Genomic DNA, 16,187 nt, shown 5'->3' with positions numbered 1-16,187 from the left:
AATTTATAGCATTGTAATTGAGATCAACTGTGATCGTGATTTTTATAAAATGGTGAGTTGGAGTGACCAGCTTAAAATATTTATAGGAGGCTGGCCTTTCAGAAAGTCATGAGCAGACCACTCATTTTCCTTGCCTTCTCTCTGAAAAGGAGAGGTTTTGGGGTGTTTCAGATTGTTGATCCAAAATAATGACTCATTTCTGGAATGTGATCTCTGAAAAGTGATCCTTTTTAATGTTGGTAACTTTATCTACCTGCCTCTGACAACACACCAGCCATGAGAACTGCCTGGATCTTGTAAATAACAGTTGGTCAGTGTAAAAGAGGCCCTACAGTTTAAAGAGCTTTGATGTTATTTCATTTTATGCCCTTTGATTTGATTCATAAAGTGGTGCTTAGAAATTCTTTGTAGTGTTCCTTAGCATAACTATACTTCCAGATGCTTTCCCTCCACTGTAGCTCTGACTATATCTTGGGAACAGGCATTTTTGGTTAGAAGGTGTTATTTTTAAACATTCATTTTTCAGGCTAAGTTTGCTGTTCAGGTTCTGGTCTGTTGCCTTCTGAATTGTGACAGGCATTGAAATGCTCTTAAATACAATTACGTAATTCTTCTCAAAAAGACTCTGCTTCCTCTTATTTGTTGTGTCTAAAGTATTTTATCAGATACTATCAGCTACATGCCATTTATCGAATTACTAGGCTTCAAACAGCTTTAGCAGAAAAGTTATTGATCTCAAAAAGCTGGAATTCTACATATGCAAACAGGGCTGTTGTCCACAGCATGTTTACAGTGCTGTCTTAGTTTTGAGAAAAACTAGAGATGACAAGATGTTGGGTTTCATGGAGGGGAAGAAGAAGAATCTTGGCAGGCAGATTTTAACTTCATCCTGATAAACATTTCCTAGCATTTATCAATTATCTTTGTTATAGGAGATAAAATCACTCCTAATTTACCACATTATTATTCTGGATTGGGTTAAATTTTATAGAGTTATTCAGGATTAACAGTAATACACCCTAGATTAGAATCTAGACAACAGTTTCAAAAGGGAGAGAAGGTTTTGGCTAATTTCATTTTAAAAGAACTTATAGTGATTCTTCCTGAACAAAGAGTGTGAGTTCACATCTCCCTATACAATATTATTGTAGTCTTCTTTATGGATTAGAACCATCAGACAGATGATATTAAACACCTGACACAATAGCAAAGTCTTTCCTTTTTTTTTTCATAGTGCTGTAGGGATATGTGTTAGAAAATAAAGCTGAAGTCCTGCTTAAGAGAAATGACATGTTAATTCAAAACAAGAGCAACAGAAGAAGATAATAAATGCAGGGATCTTTTTGAGGGATGAAGGCTAAAAATGAAATAATGAGCTTATATGGCTGTCTAGGTATAACTTTGGAGTTGCTTTATCATGCTTAAATAAATATAGACTGGTGTGAAAGTCTTTAAATAAATAAAGACTAATCCAGGATTCTACTTAGGGAAGTGAATTTTGGCAGGTACACAATAACTATATATGAATAGTAACTACATGCAGCCTGTTTGCCTCCAGTCACATGCTCAGCTCATTAAACAATGGTGCTCAGTCATATGACAAATTTACTGGTCTTCTTATAACTTTGATCAATGACATACTCAAATGTGAATGCTTTCAGTTGTGCAAATAAGGCAAATGGCTTTCTTTTTTACCCTTTAAATGAACTATACATTCAGGACATGAAATAATCTTAAAAATAGGAAGAATGAAGACCCTGCTCAGCCTTGTTACAGTTGTCACTGTTTGGCAGAATTCCTGAATATATCTGCTGTTATACCTTTGCTTCAGGACTTTGGTTAGATTTCAAATGATACATGGCTGAAACAAAGGACCACTACTTTCTCTTGTTCATTACAGTGCAGTTACCAGGCTTTGAAAAGGAGTCATAAAGTCAGAGGTCAGTAAGATTCCAAGAGTAATAACAGAAACAAAAAGCTAAACAAGTCCAAATGGAGCCATAAAAAAAGCCATTTTGCACAAACCAGCATATTTTCAAAGTAGTGTTTTACATATTGCTGGACCTACACGCATTGTCCTATTTTTCACCTGCTGCAAATCCCTCAAAGCATCTGTGATGCTCTTGGATCTAGAGCTGTGATGCTGGGAGGGGAGAGCATGGAGCATGCCTCTGCTTCTCAGCTTGGGCTTGCCTCACAAAATTACTGGGGGAAAAAAGGAAATAGAACATATCCTACATACCCCAAAATTTACAATTGATCAAAGAAACTAAATTGGGAAAAAACAAGCTATATAAGAACACTTCACAGGAACTGGCATGCTTTAAAAAAGTGTAGATGGTCTCTAACAGGAAAGATTGAGAAGTGCAGTCCTCTAATCAGCTGCATATATCCCTCGCAGGTTCACATCATTCTGTTGCTCTGTGAGAAGGATGCAGAGGTGACATGAGTATGGAAATTCTGATCACTCACCATTTGGATCAAGCCATTTATTTGCAGACTAAAAGCTAAACTGATCATGCAGGATAATCCTACAAGGAAACTATCTCTAGATTTTCAGGAGAGTATTTCAGAAGTAAGGAAACTGCCACTAGGTTTCCATTTTGCTGCAGAAAACTTAAATGAAAGCAAAACAGTAATTTTATTGGAGATTTGACAGAAGTTTGTTTTGTATTGGCTTTACTGACATTTATTCTCAGTCAAAGCAAAAAATAAATAAATAAATAAAAATTTAAAAAGTGGGTGATGAAGGATGACAACCGGAAAAAAACTGACCCAACATTTTTTGGAGGGCAACTGCTATGAGCATCACAGTACTTGCACATGGTATATCCCTTCTGTAAGGAGGATTAAATTTGCTGGAAATATTATCTCTCAAGTAGATGGAAAACAAATTTCTGTTCTACTTGTGAGCCTCTCACAAGGCCAAATCTGTGCCGATGTACAAAGTCTGTTGTTGGCTCATTAACCTGGAAGCAGTATCTTAAGATAATGAAGTCAGTGATCTGTAAGGACTGATGGATTCTGCTTTCATGACTTTTATTAGAAGGTTGTTTTCAAATAGAAAGTATTACCTCTATATTAAGCAAACCTAAGGCTTTCTGACCAGGGCAGTAACCAGTTTGTGGTTCTTATACCATATACAAATGTTGATGAGAGAACATTTTTCAAATACTCAGACAATTAAATATTCAGATACAGCCAAAAGCAATTAGCTAAGAAAACTACCCGAGAAAGGCCTGAAATTTCCATGTGGAGAACAGAATAAATAATACCTTGCAATCTGTTTTGAGGCCATTTGATATGATTTTGCAAAAAGCTCAAATCACTTTTTTCAGACTTTATGGACAAGATCAGGTTACCAGGCAAAGAATGACATCCATATTTTAATTTATTATTAGTTTGAAGAGAGATACCACAAAAGGATGTGCTACAGAATACTTGAGGCATAATTCACATGGACAGTTTAGTGACATTTGGCTATGCTTTGGTTACATCTTCCAGTGATCACTTACCTAAGTCATGCTGTGTGGACTTTCTGTGACTGTATACCACTTCTACTTCAAAAAATTTCAGCTTATATATTACAAAGAAGAAATATCAAGTGCCAACCAGGGAATGGTGCTGTCTATGTGCAAATGCAAATATAAGTAGAAAGACCAGACATCCTCTAAAGAGAAGAGAGTTTGTGAATACTGAGTAATCTACTGTGTTGAATCATATCATTACATTATTCCCCCACCTGAAGGGCTCTAAGTGCAGAGGTAGAGAGCAGCGGCCTGGCACTGGAGAGGGAGTGCTCTGCTTCCATCTCTCGGTAAAAGAGAGGAAGGGCAGCCAGATGAGACTCATCTGGATTCTTCATTGATCCAAGTCAGATGAACAGATGCTTCAAGAAGGAGGACATCTGTGCCATGACAGACAGGGGAGCACAGATAGAGATTGATTCTCATAAACTTTTCTCCCTGGGTGTCCCCACCACTGCTCTGGGACTCACCATAACCACAGCTACATGTGAGGAGTACAGGTTGTGGAGCTGATCCAAGAGACAGAAGAGGTGTCTAGTTTCTGGTAATGCATCTTTTCACATTACTGCCAAATTTCTGATTATTAAAACATATAGGCTGAAAACTTTTGGAGAAAAATTTTTTTAAAGGGCATGTAGTGTTAGGACAAGGGGTAATGGCTTTAAGCTGGAAGAAGGGAGATTTAGGTTAGCTATTAGGAAAAAATTCTTCCTTGTGAGGGTGATGAGACACTGGAACAAATTACTCCCAGAAGCTGTGGATGCCCCATTCCTGGAAGTATTCAAGGCCAGGTTGGATGGGGCTTTGAGAAACCTGGTCAGTGGGAGGTGTCCCTGCCCATGCAGGGGGGTTGGAACTAGATCATATTTAAGGTCCCTTCCAACCAAAACCATTCCAATCTATGAAAATACATAAGATTTTGGGAAAATTCTTAATATAAGCACTGACAAAGAGGGAAGCAAGGGAAACAAAGACAAAGAGGGAAGCAGTGCCAGAGAACTGCCTTTGTCAGTGCATGTGGCATTGACTGCTGAAGCCAACAAAGCTGGCAGCAGAAAAAGGACCAATGCTGAATCCCTGTTGGTGGGCTCAGGGGCGCAGCTGCATGTGACACAGAGCACTTCCTGGCTGCCTGGAACTGAGGACACTACATGCATCTGGGGACTGTGGGAATACAAAAACCTCTGGCAGAGCCAGATGGGGAACTTGCCTCTCAGATGCTCAAACTGGTAGGCCCTGGGCTGAGTTACTAAACTCTTGCTGCACATAGTGGGGATGGATGAGAGAGTGACATACTATCCATAACACAGGAAGCTGCTTATCCTTCTTTAGCTGCATAATGACATCTTGGAGGCTGGGAGCTGCGGCTGAGGAAACAGGGTGCTGGTGAAAGGGAGTGTCTCAGTCACGAGTCAGACCCTCACCACCTTGCTGCCAGCTGCATAGTATAGACTTGACATGACTAGACTTGACATAAAGCCACATTAATTTCAAAGGCTATAAGTTAGGCAACATTTTAAGATATAACATTACCATTTATTTCCATGACAGAAATCTCTGTTACGGTATTTCATGGTGATTTTTTCCCTTGAAAAAAGTTCTTGTTGGTTCTTTCAAAAACTGCAGGCAGACACTCAAGTGTGTTTCTAATCCCAACTCTGGTTGCTGCTAACAACTCTGGCAGGATAATTACATATATTTAAAAATTAACAATAAAAAGAAATGGGCTAATTTAATTACTAGACACAAAAGTAATTTCTTCACATTATGCTGAACACATTGCCTGTATACAATACAGAACAGATACTACCCAAACTCTTCCATGAAATAAAATAGCCAGTTTTATTTCAGCACATCTACTTCTTTCTATATTTAGGTACAAATCTCCACCTGAAATATTTGTCTCTTTTAAGAGGTGGGCTTGTTTTCACCCATATTCTCTGGTTTCAAATGCTCGGAGCTTTTAAATCTAACTATAACTTTTTTATTTTATTATTTCCAACAATGTAAACTCTTACAATGGCTCTTGTGTTATAAGGTGGAAGGGCTTTTTCTTATTATTATTTGCCCTCTGACCTTTAGTTTCAGCTTAGTTGTGATTTTCATGGAGACACAAAGTAGACATGAAACCTGTTAAAATCTATTTACTCCAGCTGCTAGAGAAAGGGGACAAAATATATTTAGCTCTAGAAAAAGTGCTAGGAATCTTTGTCTAGCTTGCAATGGAAGAATATATTTGGTGAAACAGTAAAATGATAATACCAGTTTATTACTGAGCTAGCATCAAGAGAGCTCCAGGGTATCTTAAGCACATAGGAAGCTATCTCAAAGACCAGAAGTATAGTCCAGTCTGGTTTGCTCGGTTTAGTTCCAGTGGCATTTTTCTTCTTGTTTGAGAAAAGAATCTTTTTGGTTTTGGTGGTTGTTGGCACATAATGCCAGCCTTTGAAATACTGATTGCTCAGCCAAAGTTAACAGAAACAGCTGCAAAACAAGATGACATTATCTCTGGGTCTTGCTCCAAGTGAGCTACAAGGACACTGCCATCTGCAAAGATCAGGTCTTTAATAAGGGGGCTTCTGAAGCCTTTGTTTCTGCATATAAACAAGCCAAATTATAAATATCAGTTGGGGAAATCTGAAACTGGACTCTCAGACACAGACTCTGCATTTGTTCAGTTTGTTGTTACTGCAAAAATAAATCCCCGTAACACTGGGATGCTGTTGCTCTAACCACATTTTGCAAGCCAGATTTCCATCTAAACAGCCAGCTGAAGATGATCATTTCTTCAACATACTTGTTTTGTGCCAGAGGAAGAGTTAGGTAGGTTTTGTTTTGTTTTTTCTTTTTGGTGCTTTTTTTAAAATGTTCATGGAGGTGTTTTTTTTTTTGCATAGATGCGTAGAAAGGTCTATTTAAGTCTTTAAATTCTTCCTAATAGTGTAAAATAGCATTAGACAGTCTGGCGATTATAAACAGCTGTGGCTGTAAAAGAACCATGGTGTTGCACTGACATAGCTAAGGAAGATTCAAAGCAGTATTTTGCATAAAGCAGACCAGAATTATACAGTCATATCTGTAACTGCAGCACATTTTTCTAACTCATTACCTAGTTGATGCTACAAACATAAGTATTTTTAAGCTGTTGCAATACTGCTGCTTACAGAGAAAAATATTTATGATCACTGGCTCAGACACACTTTAAATAAGTCATTTTGTATTACAATGAAACAATGTTGAGTATCTGAAAGAAGACCATGACTTTCTGATCAATCTGAAGTCTTCGGCTATTGATTTAGCAACAGCCTCAGGCAGAGACTGCTATAAACTGAAGGTACTCTTCTTGAAGAGTTCACAACCATGGCAGATTTTAATGTCTTGTATTCTCCAGGTAAAATATGAAGTTGACTGAAATTATGCAGTCAACCTAGCAATTATGTAGATTTAATACTAGAAAATAAGGAGTCTAACTTCATGTCCATTGAAGTCAGCAGGAATCCAGAGGTTAAAGATCACAAAGTTGAAGCAAAATTATTTTATTAGATTTATGCAGATTCTTTGTACAGAAAACCTTCTCACATACATGGTGTTCTAGATTTTTGCAAGTCCTTCTATAATGCATTGCTCTATCCATGCCTCTTTTCTCAAAAGTCAGTGACAATTCATTGGAAAAACAATGACAACAAGTTTTAATTAAAAACAAAACAAAAACAAAGAAACAAGCAAAAAAAACCCCAAACAAAACAAACAGCAATGAATGCACGGTAATAGTCAAATTGTTTGGGCTATGAAATGCAAAGAAGCATGGAACAAGACACATGAACCAGGGAGACAGGACAGAAAGGCCTGGAAGTAAAAGGCATTGAATGCAATTGAAGGGCTCTAAAATAGGCAGAAGGATTAGGCAGTGGTTGAACAGCTATTGAAAGGAAGTGGATTTATAAACAGGAGTTCAAGCAACTCCATTCCAATAATGAATGTCTTCAGTGCAGGAAACTATGGTAAATAGGAATGGCTGGGTATGTTCAAAGCTGTGGGAAACATTAACAGAGTCATTCAAAGCTGAAGTCTTTTATTAATTTAAACATTTTAAGCACAGCATTTTCAAACATAAAATTTGATTTTTCCTGATACATGGATAAAATTATTTCTTCTCATTCCTACCAATTATTCACTCTCCCTTTTAGGTTGAAATTCTGCATATACTTTCTATGTACCTACTAAATCTTAGGAGAAGACATTGGCTTTGATTGGTTTCATAGCTTTTGTCAGCTGAAACTGACATCCTAGCAGCAAGCAGGTACTGAAGGCTACCATCTTCAGTATGAAGCCAATAAGCTCCAACTTATGAACCTAGAGATAAACAAGGTTTAAGACTATTTCCTAAACATAGAGGCTTTTCTGAATTGAGGATTTAGAATAGAACTAGTACTTTTAAAAGCTGTAGCAAGATACCCGAGCAAAAATTTAAGCATGTAATTAACAAATAAAAACAGGTAACACTTAATAGATATATTTTATTTTTTGTAATATTCTTTTGAGCACTATTTCTAAAGGAAGGTAATGTAAGCTAAATTTCCATAAAGACTCTGAAATTGCCATCCACTTGGATGTTTAACTTGGAGTTACACCTCCATCTTTATTTGCGTATGTAACTAGAAATGGTCTGATTTTCTGAGCGCAAGTCTGAGTGTAGGTAGCATTTTTACCAAGACACTAGGACTAGCCGGAAAACAAAACAATTTGCAGGCCCCCAAGCTCTTCTTTGAGTCTTAAACAAATGCTCAAACAGCAAACTAAATATCAGTTGTTCTTAGTTTAATTATTTTAAATTAGCTGAACATTTCAAGAGAAGTCTGTTGATATACAAGGAGCAGAGGGGGATGTTTGCCAGAGAAAAGGTGATGAGGTACGAGGAACTATAAGACAAGGAGGGAACAGACTACAAACTTTTATTCTTGGACAGAAAGTGATAGACAATCAGTGACACAAGTGTTAGCCATCAACCTTTGGTATAAAGCAGAGTAATCCTCAGAATTCCAATTCTCAAACTTCCCCTCCGTGAGGATTAAGATCAGGAGAAAACAGAAATGATGGATTCATGAGGACAGACTTTCAGGCATGTTAACACTGCCTTTGGTCCTTATTATTGAGAATTTGAAGCTACTACCCTAGAGGTCAAAAAGTAAGCCGTGCAGCCGTGACTGCTACTGACACGTTGTTAAATTAGTTATATTTTAAATACAGATTTCTGGGAGCTGGGATGTTTTTTATGTGCCTGTGCTCTTACAGTTCTCATGCAAATTAGCCCTTCTGCACTGCTTCAAATCCTTTTAATTTCAGCACTTCTAACCTGTGCAGTTTTGCCTTCAGTTTTTGTAGCACTCTACTTTGGGACGTAGATGGGATACACAGATGTCTAGACCAGCTTTTCAAAGAGAATTAATACAGGTTTTTGTCAAGGGACAGTACAACCTTAATCCAGGCTCGTGCCTTTTTGTACCATCTTGCCAAATTGTTTTGGTGCAATAGTAAATGCAGCAACATGTTCTCTCTTGAGATATTACCATTTCTGGATTTGTGGCATGATTTGACAGGACCCAGATGCCAAACAAGCATTTTTCCAGTGCTGTTGCCTTGAGGTCTATCAGGCTCCAAACTGTTAAGGTGCAGTAGGGAAGCTGCATAAATGTTCACCGAGTCAACATTTGGAAACTGGAGTTTGGAAGGGTGAGACAATCTAACTGGCAAGACCTGGCAGGATTCAGAGCCAGATTTTCAGAACATCCTGGTCTTGAGTTTTATGGTTGCAACCGACAGAACCACCCTGGTTCTTTATTTAGGCCTCAAGCTTCAAGTGCCCAACGTAACAAAGTTACTCAGACGCTAAAACCCTGCCTCTCTCTCAGCTGCACGAAGAGAATGAGGAATTGGACAACGGTTTAGACACCTCTTTTTATTTTTTTACATATCGATGCGGAGACAAGAATAAGAACAAGCAGGAGCCCAGCACTGGTAGCGTTTCACTTCCTACCACTGCAGCGTTCTGCTCCTGCTCTCACACCCCCCGGCCACAGGCTTGGATGCCGCCGCTCAGCCGCTCGGCGCGGCCCCCGCCCCGCTCCTCGGGGTCCCGCCACCGCGCAGGGAGCCATGGCTGCCCGGGAGGCTTCCCCGGGACCTGCGGCGGAACGCGGCCGCGCATCCCCGTGATGGGCGAGCGCTGGTGACGGGCCAGGGCAGGCCGTGAATCACCCGCCGGGGCCAGGCTGGGAAACTCCCGCTGCCGCCGGGCTCCTCCGCCGGTGGCAGAGCGCATGTGCGGGGGCTCCCTGCCTCCGCGCCGCTCCTCGCACCCTACCGCCCGCCCTCCCTCCCTCCCTTCCCCATCTCCCTCCCTGCCTGCTGCCTGCCTGCCGCCGTCTCCCTCTCCCAGCCGGCTGGGTGCTGAAGTTGGGCGGATGGCAGCAAACCCGCTCTGCTAGGGACGAGCCGCACCAGCCCTTCCCGGGATCGCTCAGCGCCAACTGCACGCAGCCGGGCGGGGGTGGGTAAGGCGCTCTGCTTTTATTTAAGCCTAAACCATGTTAAACGGCATCAAAATGTCTGCTTCATACTGGTGCACGGAGGTGGGGGGACAAGGGGGGAGAAACACCAACCAGACGTGGGGGAGGAAGAAGAGGGAGGGAGGCTAGCGGGAGGATGGATGGAGGGCGGTGGAGTGCGATAGCAAATGTATTTACCGGGGGACCGGCTGTGTGTCAGCGTGTATCTGTGTGTGCGCGTCTGTGTGTGCGTGTGTAACAACGGGCGGCTGTGGCGCCGAGGCTGCAAGGTGGAGGGGTGTGTGTGTGTCTCCCTGCCCGCGATGCACAAAGGAGTGGGAAGAGGTGCCGCCGGCCTCTGCCTGCGCCCTCCCCATCTCCGGTTGGTGTCTGGGGTGCGGCGGCTCGGACGGGCGATGCTGCCCAGCCCGAGGAGGGGGAGGGACCGGGCCGCCCCCGGGGAAGCCGTGGGCATGGGCTGGCGGTGTGACAGCCGCCAGCTCGTAGATGAGGCAGTGCTCGTCCTGCCTTTCCTCTTGACCTTCCCCTCCCTGTAACGACGCGGGTCTGTTTGGCGGGGAGACGGGAAGGTATTGTGACTATTATTAGTAGTAGTATTAATTATTATTACTATAATATTGTGGTGGATATTATTTTTAATCCGAGGAGCCGGTGGAAGGTGAGGTTGAACAAACGAGCCGTTGCTCTAAGATCAAGAGTTGCTTTCCTTCCTTCCCTCCTCCCGGCTCCCCTTATCGGCTTCCCCCACCGGGGCGAGCCGGGAAGCCCCCGAGGCGCCGGCGAGGTGGCGGGGGCTGCTCCCACCCCGGACCCTGCGCGGCCCCCGGTCGGCACCCAACCTCCCCCGCCTGCCGTACCCTGCGGCACCGCCATCCCTCTGCCCCGGCCTCCTTCCCGCCCCTTCCCTGGAAATGTCGGCGGGATGCGGGCTGGGGCGGCGGGAGGAGCAGGTGTCTGGGCGCGCCCGGCGAGGCAGGGGCTGCTCCCCGGTGCCCGGTGCCGAGCAGCTCGGGGGAGCGCGGCGCCGGCACGGCCCGAGCGGTGCGGGGCTTCCCCGCGCCCACGGAAACACCAGCGCTGCCGCTTCCCGATGCTGCGGGGAAACACTGTAACGCTGCCCAGCGCCCGAAACCCGCCCTGAGCTGCTGCTCCTGCGGTTCTTCACCTCTCCTCGGGATGAAACCGCCCGCAATTAAAAAAGGGGAGGTTGCCTAGCTTGCTGAGCTGTCAACACTCTGTTGCACAATTCATAGCCACCTCTCTTTTATTGATTTAAAAGGAAACCTTACTGGCAGGGGTAAAATTTAGGGTTTGTGGTATTTGGTTTCTTCATTTCTGCATCTGGATTTTCACCAACGTATGATATAGGTTTGCAGTCAGATGCTTTTGCAAAAACGATAAAATATCAAATACCCTGCTAGGTAAATATAAGTAAGTTACATATCATCTGGCAATAGTGTTATGGGTAACAGGTGATAAATAACTTTCTACAAATGTAGTATTCACGCATTGTAAACATGGGGAGTTCTATAAAGGAAATTAATTCTTTTTCACGTCAGAGGATGCTAGTGTCATCATCCTTACATAAATCACTAGGGAATTTTCCTGTGGCATAAGCCATTTAGGCAAACAAATTATTTATCCTTCATAAAAAAAAAAAAACACAACAAAAAAACCCCACACATTGTTATATACTGTTATCAAATATATATATATAATTTAGTTCATACCCAGTATGAGCAAAGTCCTAATAAAAATACACGTGCTCCACCCCAATAAGTATATGGCCTAAGACACGAATGCTATGAAACACTCAAGTACTTACCTCCCGAAAATATATGAGCACTAGACATTTAAATACCTTTTTCCATCAGGGCCTTACATCCTTTTAGGTAGCCAAAATAAGAACATAATTTGATTGAAAGCATATGATAAAAAAAATTGTGATAGTGAGTTGGACAGCTAGTCCAATATTGTGGCTCTGACTGTGGCCATTAGCAGATGCTGAAGGGAGAAAAATGTAAGAAACAGGATTGGTATACGGGAGTCTTTTCCTTCTATATCCTTTCAAGTTCCAGCAAACTGCACTATAGGGATTTCTTAAACTGGGGTTTGCTCCCAGACCATCGTATTTAATAAGCCTTTGGATGTCTCTGCTGCCTTTTTTTAATCCATTTATACTTTGGTCTCAACCACATTCTGTGGCAATGAGCACCACAATTTAATTATAATTTGTGTGAAAAAGTACTTCCTTTTGTTTGCTGTGAGCCTGCTGCATGGTAATTTCATTCAGTGCTCTGTAGCTTTCGTGTGTGACAAGGAGCGGACACTGTGAACAAGGTGCTAGGCGCGTCCTCTCACCAAAGCAGGTACAGTGCTGGCAGGTGAAGTCCCTTCATGTTATCTTTCACTGAGTTGAGACATCTGACTAGAGGAGTAAAGCCGTATTAAGCCCTTGGTCTTTATGTTGAAATCTACAGAGAAGAATAGTAATTCTTTTTCCTGTTATGCAACATGGACACTCGTGGACAAGAAATTGCTCTGAACCCATGAACTCATTTCAGGAAGGCTATGGACGAGCTGTCTGTTGAAAATTAACTCCCTGCACTATTGATTTGAATTGACATCGGACTGACAGCTTGGTGAAAAATTCCCTATTCTAATCCAGTTTTCTGTCTACTCTGAAAAGATGAAATGTTTTATTCTCAAACTGCAATTCTTCATTTTTAAGGAATATACTGTATACAAAATGCGTGCTACATGGCAAGGGACATGTACCTATGAACTCTGTACATTTGAGTGAGCATCATTTCTAATTGTTCTAACGTTCATTATAAGGAAGTACACATATTGAAAATGTGTGGTGTCAAAGGTAACATTTAAATGTCCTATTAAATCTAATTGATTTGCAAGGAGCTGTGACACCAGCTCTTCTCCCCAAGAGTACTACCAAGTTTGAATCATGCTTGAGGAGCACTAGCATTACTCAGACCAGCATCACAAAAAGCTTCCCTGATCTCACCCATATCCCCGCTTTGATTTCCTCACCAAAATAATAGAGGAATAAGAGACCAGAGAACTACAATAATACAACTTGGACCCAAAGACCCAGAAGTTCTTACAGTTTGGAATCAGCAGCAGGCACAACATGAAGCAACACAGTGCACAGCAGAATGTGGAAAAGTGAAGAAAGAGCAGAAAACAGTAGAAACCCAAGTGAGTTGAAAAATCCTTCACAAAAATAGGAATAATGGCAACCTCTGATGCTGTAATCCCCATCTCCCAAAAACCTAAAAGAAGATACTTAGTGGTATCATTATGAAGACAGGATAGGAGGAATGTCAGCCAGTCTCAAACTAAATATGAGAATGATTTTCCACTTATAAATGTTATCTTTGTACATATGTGTATATATATGAGTCAAACTATATGTATATGTATATAAACCTTTCGTCACAGAAAATGCATTAGTCTAAATAACTTTTACAATCGTATCTTTTAAATACTATTTTCTTACTTGCATGCTTCACATGCATGTCTTTAACTATGAAACATATGGAAGTTCTTAGGAATATGCTAGAAGTGTACTAAGTGAAACAGTATTTGGTCTTACAGAGATGTTCATCACAGTTCCATTAGCTCCCTCCTGATCACGTCTCCGTGATGTCACGTAGGGAATTATTTTGCACTTGTACAAAGGTCTCAAATTCATCTTTTTAAATTAAAAATGTATCCTCTCCATGCTTGCTTGGTAACTACAGAAGTAGTTTTCTAAGAACAAATAATTCATGTGCTAATTAGCTTGAGTTAAAATTAGTTAAAAACTAAATCCTTCAAGAAATTTATCATTTATCTTGACTTGTTCTTTGTCCTAAGTAGTCTTAATAATGAAATAATGCAATTAAACTTTCCCTACTATTAATTAATTAAGCTTGTGCATAGGGTATAAAAACAAATTAATATATTCAGTTATAATTAAGTTTGTCTGATCATGGTTATCGCTAATGGCTATAACTATACAGGCTGTAAATAGGTTGTGTGAGTAGCTTTGCTGCAGACTCCTGGGGGGCCACTGCACCCTCCCAAGGAGCTCAGCCCTTCAGCTTGGCACATCTGCAGGTCTACAGTGGATCTGAAATAAGGAGTCACATGCACATCTCACTCTGATCCTTTGGCGAGTTAACCAGTTCAGAGACCTCTTTTCTGCATTTGTGCCCTGACCTGAAGTTGGGTGTCTGCACTCAGGTTTCCCTCAGCACTGCTACGGTCTCTAGCATGCACAAAGGAAGCAGCTATGCTGCATGACTGTGGCAGAAACCTAGGGGAGCACTTAAAGCACACAAACAGATGGATGAACTGGGGGTCTGTACTGCTCCCCCTGCCCAGCCACCAGGTAACCTGTGTGTCGGCTAAACAAGGGTCCTCCAAACCAACATGGAGCTTAATTGCCTGGTGTGCTTTATCTGATTTGTACTGCTCCAGTGATACAAAATAGATGTAAACTCAATTTAAATGATGGGCGTGCTTTGAATAATTTCTGCTTTTCTGGTATAATAACAAATCTGGCCTTAAATTAAAAAAAATCAAACAACAAAACAAACAAAAAAACAAAGAATAAAATAATTCAATCAATATAAGACTGATTCTATCATATCTCCATGTTTTGAGTGATAGCTGTAAATTCCTTGTTTATAAAATATGAATGAAATGCTTCTTACCTTTCATACCATTGACATTTTCATACATTATTTACTTTGTAAGCAAATGGCAGTAAGTTCTTAGAAATCAGCAAATTTCTAGACAGAATGTAGGTGAGGAATTAAAGGTAGGGAGGTGGAATAGAAATAAAAGTTTAATACAATCCTAAATCCAAGCATTGCATATTACTTAAAGACACTGCATCTGCCCGGCATAATCTTTCTTCATGCAAAAATACTATGTATCTAGCCTAGATTCTTCAGTGAGAAAGGGAGTAAATTGGTGAGTGATGCATTAACACAGCTATGCAGCTTCTGCTACCAAAGCAGCTGCATTTAAAGAAGCTTGGCTGCTCTCTCCAGTGATGCTAGCTCTGTGCTTGCTAAAATAGAGTGAGATCACAAGCTGGACCATGCTATCTAGCCCTAACTTTATACATACAGACTAGCAGAGAGTATACCAGAGAAATGCTCCCTTTAAAGGGTGACTGCCACTCTGTCATGCCTTCCTGCTGTAAAGTCAATTGATTATGCCACCTTGCTCTGTAATTTTAGTTAAAAGCAAGTCCAAGCAAGACTTGGTCTTACTGGGTTTTAGGAAGGCTGAATATGGTTTGGGCTGTTTTGCTGTGTTACATTTTGTTGTGTTGTGTTGTGTTCTGCTGTGCTGTGGTATTCTGTAACAATGTCTTCATTTATCAGCAACTCTTGTCGGTTACTTCGTCCTGTGAGATAAGGCAGTTAAACCACAGGAATCATGGATGAAGGCTGTCCTGATATCCTTAGCACAGTGCTTTTATGCCTACTATAGTTCAGACAGCTTTCAAATGAGAGAGCTCAAAACACTGGGCACCCCAGGAGGCAACGCATCCGAGGCACATCACAGCTGCTGCAAGGAACTGCAGAAGTCCTGATGTTTCTCACAGTACCACTGGCTGGCTATTGTGGCATATGCACACAGATCTCCAAAAAGCCCAATTTAGAGGGAAATCTAGTGAATTTTGAATGCCATTGTTACCGTTTATTATTTATGTAATGAGAGCAACCTTCTGAAATAGGGAATTTCTTCCCCAGTCTACCTTATTACAACAGCACTGCAAGCGGCCTGCGTGCTCTCATGCTCACATTGCATCAGACCTTTGGGTGGTGTAGATGATGCTTTCTAAGTGATTTGCATCATAGGAAAATCAAGAACAGTGAGTAATAACTTCCAGTACTAGAGCTTCATAAGTAGCCCTGTTTTAATGACTGTAAGGGGGAAGTGTGGTCCTAATTACTCGGTGTCCGAAAGGTACTTCTATTTCCAAGTCTTATTATCTTCAGAAATTACAAAGTCCTAAATTATTAATCAGCTACTTCATAGCTTTCAAGATGGGTTTGGGAAGAGAGGAGTGAGA

At 41.3% G+C, this 16,187-nt stretch overlaps 1 protein-coding gene across 4 annotated transcripts in view; it reads left to right on the top strand.

Annotated features, from left to right (window-relative positions):
- The first annotated feature begins 9,920 nt into the window (after positions 1-9,920).
- The window catches only part of RGS17 (regulator of G protein signaling 17), a 76,669-nt gene continuing 70,402 nt past the window's right edge, over positions 9,921-16,187 (top strand). For 2 of the 4 annotated variants that reach the window (XM_051615298.1, XM_051615296.1), the window contains exon 1: positions 9,921-10,074. The gene's annotated coding sequence lies outside the window, so the exon portion shown is untranslated. Of the gene's footprint in view, positions 10,079-16,187 lie in introns of all 4 variants that reach the window. The other 2 variants (XM_051615297.1, XM_051615295.1) reach the window with 1 other exon arrangement.

Source organism: Apus apus, chromosome 3 (genome assembly GCF_020740795.1).
Source record: "Apus apus isolate bApuApu2 chromosome 3, bApuApu2.pri.cur, whole genome shotgun sequence".
In the NCBI taxonomy this organism is placed as follows: domain Eukaryota; kingdom Metazoa; phylum Chordata; class Aves; order Apodiformes; family Apodidae; genus Apus; species Apus apus.
The sequence above is the reverse complement of the archived record's forward strand: the minus strand, read 5'-3'. Positions and strand labels throughout refer to the sequence as shown.